Raw genomic sequence first — 10,743 nt, 5'->3', positions numbered from 1 at the left:
CAGTTTCATTGATGGCTGCAGTTGCAAGCTGGCAGTACAACAAAGGCAAAATAATAAGCTGAACTGAACCTTGACCATTCAATATTGTAATTATTTTCAAAATGAAATATTGTGACCCTGAAGTCCCTGTACAAATTCTGCACAAAGCACCGATCCCAATGTTAACATTCAGGAAACTTGCCAGTCCAACTGCCTCAGACCCGAACAAACTCCCGCTCACAATGTGTCCTCCATCTGTGATTTGGCCTGTGGGTGTCTGTGTAGATGTTTTATACAAGCCAGCAAAGGAAGATAAAACTTCAAGGCTGTTCTCTCTCTTTCCACAGGCACACACTGCAGCTTTTCATCCTAAGCATCCTCTGTAGAGAAGAGACTTAAAAAATGCCTCTATGCTGGCACAAGCAGATGCCATCCTCTCAGACTCCTCATCAAGCCGTGGGATGAAAACCAGACACACTGACAGTTTACCACTGTGGTGTTTACCTAGCTGGAGTGGAGAACACCCTGCCTCGTAGCTAAACAATAGAGCTAACATGCTAACATTATTCACAATCCGTGATCACAGTGTTCAGACTGCAAATATGGTCTAAATGAGGGCCCATAATCATCGCTTTAGGGAGGGGTTTAATCAACCGAATGCTGTTGCTTTTTATGGATCTTGTGTAATTAGATGGTAGAAAGTGAAGGCTTGCTGAAATTGATCAATATGTCTCATCTACTGTGAGCAAGGAACTGAGCTGAAACACCTTTCTGTAATATATTTCTCAAATCGCTCCATATGATACCTGCATTTTTTAACGAGCTACAGGATGAGTTAGGAGAGTGTTCGTCTTCCTGAGCAGGTGTATTGTGGGGTAGGGGGGGGGGGTAGGGAGGGGGTGGGCTGGAGGCAGCCTTTAAGAGAGGAGGAGCCGCAGAATACCGCAGTGCCAGCCGCTCACCTTGTCATGCCCCTCTGCGGGCACGGTTCACATGCAGACAGCAGGCTGGCCCTGCCCTTCCCCCTCTGCCAGTGGTGAATGTCTCTGGGAGTGAGCTGTCAGGCTCTGAGGTGCCCATGCTGGGCCTGACTACTGCCTACAGCCTAACAGGCTCTCCTCCAGGGGCAGCATGCCAAGACTGAGCCTGGATGCCTGCTCTACCCAACCCTCACCAGACAGAGGGGAGGAAGAGGAGGAGGAGGAAGAAAGTGGGAGGAGAGAGGAATGGAGGAGAGGAGTTGGTTGCTGAGGAACGGGGATAGAGACAGCATGAGAGGAATGGACACAGAAACAGAGAGTGTGGGAGGGAGACTGAATGCCAGTAAAGAGAGAAAGAGAGAGAAAAGGTGGGAGAGGGACAGAGATCCTAATGAGGCTGATTAAGTAACCTCCTGTGGCACAGTTGGTAGAGAGATTCAGCTGCTCACACTTTTCAATGATTTTCGCTTCAAGCTTCTTTGCACGTCCATTGACTTTTTTTCCTCTATTTTCCTTTCTTCTCCTGCTTATGAAGCATCCGTATCTCAAAAGTATTTACCTCGTATTCCCTTTATCCTGCCCCCTTATTTCCCCACCTTCAATTAAAGTCCAACAATGACTGCAGGTTCAAATACATTAGCTGGCCCTGCTGAGATGAGAAAAACAACCTTGTTGTTTGACTTCCTTTCGATTCAGGGAAACAAAACAATACTGAGTGAGTATTTCTGACAGAATGTGTCTTTCTTTTAGCGGTGGTATCAAACGGTTGCATTAGTTCTAAGGTGGGAGTTAGTTAGGATGAGCCAGACAGCTGTCATGGAAACAGATGTCAGTTCTGTTCCGAGGTGCCGCTTTGCTCCACAGAGACGGCTGCCAACATTGTTTGATTGTGACTCCCTCTGCCTTTCACCAAGTGTGGCTTCCCTTGATGTTTCCCAGCACAAAGAGGGCCTGCCACCGCCACCAGTTACACACGCTGGATGGGTTGCACATGACAAGAGTCAGCTGCCGACAGACTGTGAACGGAGTCAGCACAAGATGTGATAATGACTAGGACTCAGGATTCAGTCTACTCCTCCCCTGTATCTCAGACTGATAAATAGCATTCAATATTTCTCCATTGGCCACACACCCTCAGTATTCGATCTTATTTAGAAAAAAATAACAGATTAAAACGGATTATCTAGATAACCATAGGGCTATGCTATTTGGCAATATATTTCACCATATCAATCAACCCTCTGACAAAATACTTTCTTCAAATCTAGATTTTATTGGGAGGTGGGAGTTACTCATGCAATTAATTTACACAACACCCAGTACTCTTAATAAGGGTCACCAATGAGGAAGTCTCTTCCCACCTCCACTGTGACTCTGACGTCCATGCATCTGGCAACCAATTAGGAGACAGGAGCTTGTTAGCCACAAGAGCCAAATAGAAGAGTGGGTGTCAAACAGATGAATGCCTGAACAGCATATTTGCTGATGGGGCAAATGTATTGAGACAAAGCCCTAATGAGCTTCAGTCTGTTGGGGTGAAGCATTGTGACCCCTACCCACGCCGTCTTGCATTGATCTCTGACTGCAGCCGCAGTCTCTCCAACACCCAGCCCCAGGTAGGGGTTCACATCTCCAGATGAGCAGAGAGGGAGCCGTGGAGGGCCTGCCAGCGAAGGTCAGTGATGGGGTGCTCTGGTTTCCTACAATCACCAGCCTCAGAGGGGAAAGGGCATGTGGGGATTTTTCTTTTCTCAACTGCAGCTAGAGCTGTCATTATTTTTTCTCACACACACGTATAGGTCCAGTGTCTAGACACCAGATTACAGAATGGATGAGACACCTACAGAAGACAAAGTACATCTGTCAAGAGCTGACTGAGCGAAGTTGAAATGGAATTGCGCACCAACTAGTCATCGAGAGTATCACCAAGATCAGTTAATGTCAGAGCAAACATGGATAGATAGGCTAATTTGTTTTAGAAGAGGGAAACAATGTCACCACTGGTTCTAGTGATAGGTTAGGGATGGAGATGGTCATGTCATTTGTAATTTATGAAATGTCAAACATTTCTCAGTGTTTTAGAATGAGTTGCTTATTATGCCCGATTCCGCCCCACATCTCTGATTCTCTGCTGGGCGTGCAATATCAAGTGTGTCTATAGGCTATTTAGATGTTTCAATCAAATGATCAATACCATATAGGCACAGAGTAAAGTTATACAACAACTCTTATTTGTGCTGCCTAACCAATGGCGGTGCTGTGTAGACAAATGGTGGTAGTTCAGGAGGAGAGTAGAAGACTTCTTCTGAAAATAATGTTTTATTATGCCCAGTCCAAAAGATGTTGCACAGAATAGTCTATATTATATCCTATGTTCTGTTCAGTTTGAGAAGGAGAGGGTGAATATGAGAAGGACCAGGGGTCAACTTTGATAGCTTTGCAACTACTATAATTGATTTTATTAAAAACAATATGTTTCTTGCCCATCATGCATTTATCAGAGTTACTGACCTCACAATAAGACAGACTCGAGGAACTTATATTGATTGTGGTGCTGAAACTTGAAGCAGTATCCGCTGCACAATCAATCTGAAATGGACAGCTCGTGGTGCTGAACATTTGGAGTAAAGCGTAATTAATTTCAACATCTTCATTTCAATGAGACTTCACTAACAACATGAGGGTTTTGTGTTGGAGCCTATGTCTTCCTATTTCCCATTTTCATTTCAGAGAGCCAATGTTCACCCTTAAGTCACCCTTATTACATATAATGTTCACTCCCTTTTTTCGCATTTGGGGAAGACCCATAATCATCGAGGTCACCCCAAAATGTCAGTCTTATATATAATCTTATAGCATGCAGCATTTCTCACACATGGATGATGGATTTCTATGGTTTATATGGGAGAAATCCTCTTTTCACAGAGTGAGGAATGTGATGAAGAGAGCCAGTTCTATTCTGAAGTATTGGATTTGTGTTCTGATAAATGATCTAGAGCTCTATCTACTGGCTGAAATGTATATTACACACCCTTGTTAAATAGGCAGAAAAAAAGACATCTGTAGCTATATTTCCATCCAATTGGTGACAGATTTTCATTTGAATATTCTAAAATCCACATAAAGAAAATATGCTCATTTTCCCACGAGTGGTGTTTCCACCAAACAGACTTGTTGTGGATAAAAATTATTGCGTGATGAAATGGAAGCACAGGAAGTTCTCATGTAGGGCCTACCTACCGAATAAAAATGTTCAGTACAGTGGCGATTTCAGCATGTAAATGTTGATGGTGCAAACTCCCCCCAACAAATGTAAACGCCAGCAAATCCACTACACAACACTAAACAATGCATTCATCGCACTATAACGGTGACAAACAGTGCCCACAAACTGTTAGGGCCTACATAAACTGTCCCAATAGCAGAGCCCTCTTTTCAGCACCATGGAGTGAATCTTTGCCACTACGGCAGCGAAACAGTTCATTCGGCCTCATTTACTGCCTTTTAAAAAAACATAGCTGACAAGGTTGACTTGCTTAAACAAATATAGTTTCTACTGACAATTGGGATGTACAAACTATTGCATAAGGCGACGATGAGTGGATAAAAGGCAAACCTTAATTTCGATTAAGACATTAATGAGCGAGCTTGAAATGTACAGCGACAGAATTCAGAACATGGGCTATCTCCCTGTACACCAAGTCAGAACTGTAGAATGAATAAAGTGGGTATATATGCAGACAATGAAAGCTCTTACAATATTCAATGATTACATTTCTCTCAAACAGGCTATAGGCTACATGTGCACCACCTGTCAGGACCCGGTTACGAACCTGGGTCTCCGGAGTGAGAAACAGTCACTTAACCAACTGAGCCACGAATAGTCAGCAGAAGCCAGAAGATGAGGCAGACACAGCAGTACTTAAGACGGTGTATTTAATAAAGTAAAAAGGAGAAGTCCTTAAATACAAAAATGGCAAATCCAAAAGGTGGTAGGAATAGCACAAAAAAGCCTCAAGAGATACTCAAAAACAAAAACAGAATTCCACAAGAGCATCCACCGGAATCGACAAGAATACACAGAACACTAGGGCTGGGTGCTAACATACAAACACAGAGCACAGAACTGAGGGAAACTAAGGGTTTAAATACAATCAGGGAAAACGAGGCACAGGTGCAAATAATAATGGGGAACAAGGGAAAAAACATAAGGTCAAAAATCACAGTGGGGGCATCTAGTGACCAAAACCCGGAACAACCCTGGCCAAATCCTGACAGAATCCCCCCCCCCCTAGGAACGGCTCCTGACGTTCCTACCAGCTCTCTCAGGGTGGAGGGCCCTGAACTGACGAATGAGGTCAGGGTCCAGGATGTCTTTGGCAGGAACCCAGGAGCGCTCCTCGGGACCGTAGCCTTCCCAGTCCACCAGATACTGCCAGGAGCGCTGCACCCGGCGGGAATCCAGTATCCGATGGACGGTATAAGCCGGCTGGCCTCCAATGACACGAGGCGGAGGGGGAGGTCTGTCTGCCGGGACAAGGGGAGAAAAAACAACAGGTTTTAACAATGAATTGTGAAATGTGGGATTAATCTTAAGGGATCTGGGTAAGTGTAGGCGATAAGAAACTGGGTTAACTCTCCTGGCAACCTTGAAGGGACCGATGTATTTTTGGGACAGCTTGCGAGACTCCACCCGTAGAGGTAAGTCTCTTGTGGAGAGCCAGACTCTCTGGCCGGGGCGCAGGGTAGGCCCGGGACGGCGACGTCTGTTGGCTTGTTGTTGGTACCTCTGTGAGGAACGCATAAGATTAAGACGGGTCTTCCTCCACATAAGCCGACAGCGTCTGACGAACTTCAAGGCTGAAGGCACTCTGACTTCTGCCTCCTGGTCCGGGAACAATGGAGGAGCATAGCCAAACTGACACTCGTGCGGGGACATACCAGTGGAGGAGGAACGCAAGGTGTTGTGCGCGTATTCGGCCCAAACAATAAAGGATGACCATGTGGACGGGTTGTCACGAGTCATACATCGGAGGGTGGTTTCCAGCTCTTGATTCATCCTCTCTGTTTGGCCGTTGGACTCCGGATGGTACCCTGAAGATAGACTGGCAGAAGCCCCCATGAGTTGGCAGAAGGCCTTCCAAAACCTTGAGGCGAACTGGGGACCTCTGTCAGAAACCATATCTTGAGGAATGCCGAAGACTCAGAACACATGATTAATTACCAACTCAGCCGTTTCCTTGGCAGAAGGTAACTTAGTCAGAGGGACGAACCTGGCCGCCTTTGAAAACCTGTCGATTATGACTAGGATAGTAGTATTGCCATGGGATGGAGGAAGTCCAGTAATAAAGTCCAATGAGATATGGGACCAGGGTCTGTGGGGAACAGGTAAAGGGTGAAGGAGTCCTTGAGGGTGGAGGTGAGAAGATTTGCCCTGGCAGCACACGGGACAGGCATTGACGAAAGTGGCAACGTCTTCTCTTATGGTAGGCCACCAGAACTTACGCTGGATGAACTCCAAGGTGCGACCTACGCCCGGATGACAGGTGAGGCGAGAGGAGTGCCCCCACAGAAGGACCTGAGTCCTCACTGCCTTGGGGACAAACAACCGATTGGCAGGACCTCCTTTCGGGTCCGGTTCGCTAGCTTGAGCACGTCTCACGGTATCCTCAACTTGCCACGAGATCGGAGCCACAATCTTAGCAGCAGGAAGGACAGGCATGTTCGTGTCATCTCGAATGGCAGGAGCGTAGACTCGGGACATGGCATCCGGTTTGAGATTCTTCGACCCGGGCCGATAGGTGAGGATAAACTGGAATCGATTGAAGAAAAGAGACCATCTAGCTTGTCTAGAGTTCAACCGCTTCGCCTGCTGGATATACTCCAGATTTTTGTGGTCCGTAAGCACTTGAAACGGGTGAGAAGCCCCCTCGAGCCAGTGTCTCCATTCCTTCAATGCCATCTTAACCGCTAGGAGTTCACCATCCCCCACATCGTAGTTCCTCTCAGTCGGGGTAAGCCGGTGTGAGAAGAAAGCGCACGGATGAAGCTTCTTGTCTTCACCCCTCTGAGACAGGACAGCTCCAACACCAACCTCTGATGCGTCTAACTCCACCACAAATGGTTCATCCGTAGTCGGTAGTATCAGGATGGGAGCAGAGAGAACGCGCTGCTTGAGTCCTTGGAAGGCCGTCTCAGCTTCTCTTCCCCACAAAAACCTTGCATTGCCACCCTTGGTTAAAGCTGAGAGAGGGGCTGCCACCAAGCTGAAGTTCTTGATGAACTTGCGGTAGAAGTTTGTGAAGCCCAGGAAACGCTGAACTTCCTTAACGGATTTGGGGGTGGGCCAATCCGCTACCGCCCCTACCTTCCTGGGGTCCATTTGGACTCGACCGGGTTCCACTACAAATCCCAGGAATTGTACTCGGGATGAATGGAATTCACATTTTTCCGGCTTAACGTACAGATGGCTGTCCAGGAGGCGTTTGAGTACTTGTCTGACATGCTTAGTGTGTTCTTGAAGGGAGCTCGAAAAGATGAGGATGTCATCCAAGTAAACAAACACAAATATGTTAAGCATATCCCTAAGCACATCGTTTATGAGCGCTTGGAACACCGCTGGGGCGTTGGTCAGGCCGAAGGGCATCACCAAGTATTCATAGTGACCAGTAGGCGTGTTGAAAGCGGTCTTCCACTCGTCACCAGGTCTGATCCGCACAAGATGGTATGAGTTCCGCAGGTCAAGCTTAGTGAAAACAACTGCTTCCTGGAGCAGCTCGAAGGCTGTGGCCATAAGGGGTAGCGGGTAACGGTTACGGACGGTTATGGCATTGAGTCCCCGGTAGTCGATGCAAGGACGTAATCCACCGTCTTTCTTGGCCACAAAGAAAAACCCTGCTCCCGCCGGGGAGGTGGATGGACGCATGAGGCCTGCTTCCAGAGCGTCCTTGATGTAGGTATCCATAGCAGCTTGTTCGGGTGGAGATAGGGAAAAGATCCGACCCCTGGGGGGGCAAGTGCCCGGAAACAGGTCGATGGGGCAATCGTAAGGTCTATGGGGTGGTAGCATGGTGGCCCTCTGTTTGCTAAACACCAGTTTGAGGTCATGGTAACACTCGGGAACTCGGGTCAGGTCAATGGATTCTAAAGACTCGGGAGTAGAACTCGGGAATTCTGGAAAATACAAGTAGCTTGGCACGTAGGACCCCACTGCTTGATAGTGCCCACAGACCAGTCGATGTGAGGGTTATGGCTGTGAAGCCAGGGGTATCCAAGGACGAGAGGGAACTCGGAACAGGAGATCAAATGAAAGTTCATCAATTCCTGGTGTTGTGAAACTGAAAGTCGCAAGGAGGTAGTGACATGAGTGACAAGTCCAGATCCCAAAGGGCTTCCATCCAATGTAGTGACCCTCATGGGTTCACTTAGAGGTTCAGAGGGAACGCCATTCTCCTTCGCCCAGACACCATCCATGAAGTTACCTGCGGCTCCAGAGTCTACCAAGGCTTGAAGGTGAAGCTTGTGGTTGTCCCAGGAGAGGGTGACTGGAATGAGCAGACGGGAGTTGGACGGATGGGAGGAGGTTATGTTTCCCGTTACAGTTCCCCCGGTCTGTACGGGACAGAGCGTTTCCCTGGAGCCCGGGACACGTGGAACGGAAATGGCCCGGTTTGCCGCAATATAGACAGCGTCGCTCCCTCATCCGGCGGTCTCTCTCAGCCTGGGAGATGCGTCCAATCTGCATGGGTTCCGATGGAGCCAGCGAGGATAAAGGTGGGGACTCGGAGCTGGGACTGATAGGGGCTAGAGGTCTACGGTTGAGTTCTCTCTCTCTCAGACGCTGGTCAATGCGTGAGGCCAACTTGATCAGGGACTCGAGATTGTCCGGTGGTTCCCGAGTGGCCAGTTCATCTTGGATAGTGTCGGAAAGGCCTTTCAGAAAGCACACCGTGAGCGCCTCGTTGTTCCAGCCACTTGCTGCTGCCACCGTGCGGAACTGGATGGCATAGTCCGTCACGCTGCGCCAACCTGGGTGGAGAGTCAGGAGCTGTTTGGCTGAGTCAGAACCACTGCTTGGGCCTTGAAACACTCGTTTGAATTCCTCAGCAAAGGCAGAGTAGCTGGCACAGCAGGAACTATGGGCATCCCACACAGCAGTAGCCCAGGCCAGGGCTTTTCCGACAGCAGGGTGATGATATAAGCGATCTTAGACCGGTCGGTGGGAAACGACGAGGGTTGTAGCTCAAAGGAGAGAGAACATTGGGTGAGAAACCCTTTACAAGCACTTGGATCACCTGAGAACCGTTGGAAGACGAGGTTCAGCCAGGGGGTTAACTGCCATGGCTACGTGAATCTGAGGTACTGGGACGGGAACTGTTGCCGGGGTAAGACGATCAGATATTTGCTTAATGGAAGTCAGCATCTCCGACAGAAGATGACAATGTCTAGCCATTAAGGCCTCTTGCTGAACCAGGGCGGCTTCGTGGCGTTGGACAGTCTCCTGGTGGTGGGACAGCATGGCAAAAAGGTCCTGGGAACTGGCTGCCTCTGGGTTCATTTTTGGCTCTGTGTTTCTGTCAGGACCCGGTTACGAACCTGGGTCTCCGGAGTGAGAAACAGTCACTTAACCAACTGAGCCACGAATAGTCAGCAGAACCCAGAAGATGAGGCAGACACAGCAGTACTTAAGACGGTGTATTTAATAAAGTAAAAAGGAGAAGTCCTTAAATACAAAAATGGCAAATCCAAAAGGTGGTAGGAATAGCACAAAAAAGCCTCAAGAGATACTCAAAAACAAAAACAGAATTCCACAAGAGCATCCACCGGAATCGACAAGAATACACAGAACACTAGGGCTGGGTGCTAACATACAAACACAGAGCACAGAACTGAGGGAAACTAAGGGTTTAAATACAATCAGGGGAAACGAGGCACAGGTGCAAATAATAATGGGGAACAAGGGAAAAAACATAAGGTCAAAAAGCACAATGGGGGCATCTAGTGACCAAAACCCGGAACAACCCTGGCCAAATCCTGACACCACCAAGTCAGAACAGTAGGCTAAATTGATGGGGAAAGGGACCAAATTATTAGGGTGAGGCAACATGGGCTACTAACAGCTTACTACACAACATACACTTAGTATTACTTTCTTAGCTACAATATACATATCTCCCTGGCATATTAAAGCAGAATACAAGACATTTTTGGACTCACCTTGTGCTGTCCTCTCTTGTGAAGCGGCGGTCCTTCTTGTTGGCAAATTTTGTCATCAAACATTGTCATCAAAGTCTGGCATTCTCTGGATTTATGGTGCTTTCAAGACAATGGGAACTCTGGGGAAAAAAACAAGGTAGAATCATGATGATGTCAGTGATCTTCAGGTCGGAGCTCTAGAAAGAGGCCTGAGTTCCCGACTTGGAATTCCGAGTTGGATGACCGCTCAAAACGTATTTTCCCAGTCGGAGCTACTTTTTCCCCCCAAGATCCCAGTTGTCTTGAACTCACTAAAGTCTGAGATTTCCCAGTTCAGAGTTTCCAGTTGTTTTGAATGCGGCAGAAGTCATGCCCATGGTGTTGAATGTTGATCTTTTTAAGCTTGGAAAAGAGACCCTTAAACCTTGGACCACACACCCACTCCACTGAATAGCAGGCTAGTGATTGCTTTGCAACACTCGCAGTTACCAACTGATTCCTTCTAAACCACTCTGTTGAATTTATGATTTCCAAATTGTGTAATGTTTTATGTCCAATGGCCAATGAGCACTGATACGTTTTATCTATA

This window comes from Oncorhynchus masou, chromosome 16 (genome assembly GCF_036934945.1).
Source record: "Oncorhynchus masou masou isolate Uvic2021 chromosome 16, UVic_Omas_1.1, whole genome shotgun sequence".
Classification (NCBI taxonomy): Eukaryota; Metazoa; Chordata; class Actinopteri; order Salmoniformes; family Salmonidae; genus Oncorhynchus; species Oncorhynchus masou.
The sequence above is the reverse complement of the archived record's forward strand: the minus strand, read 5'-3'. Positions refer to the sequence as shown.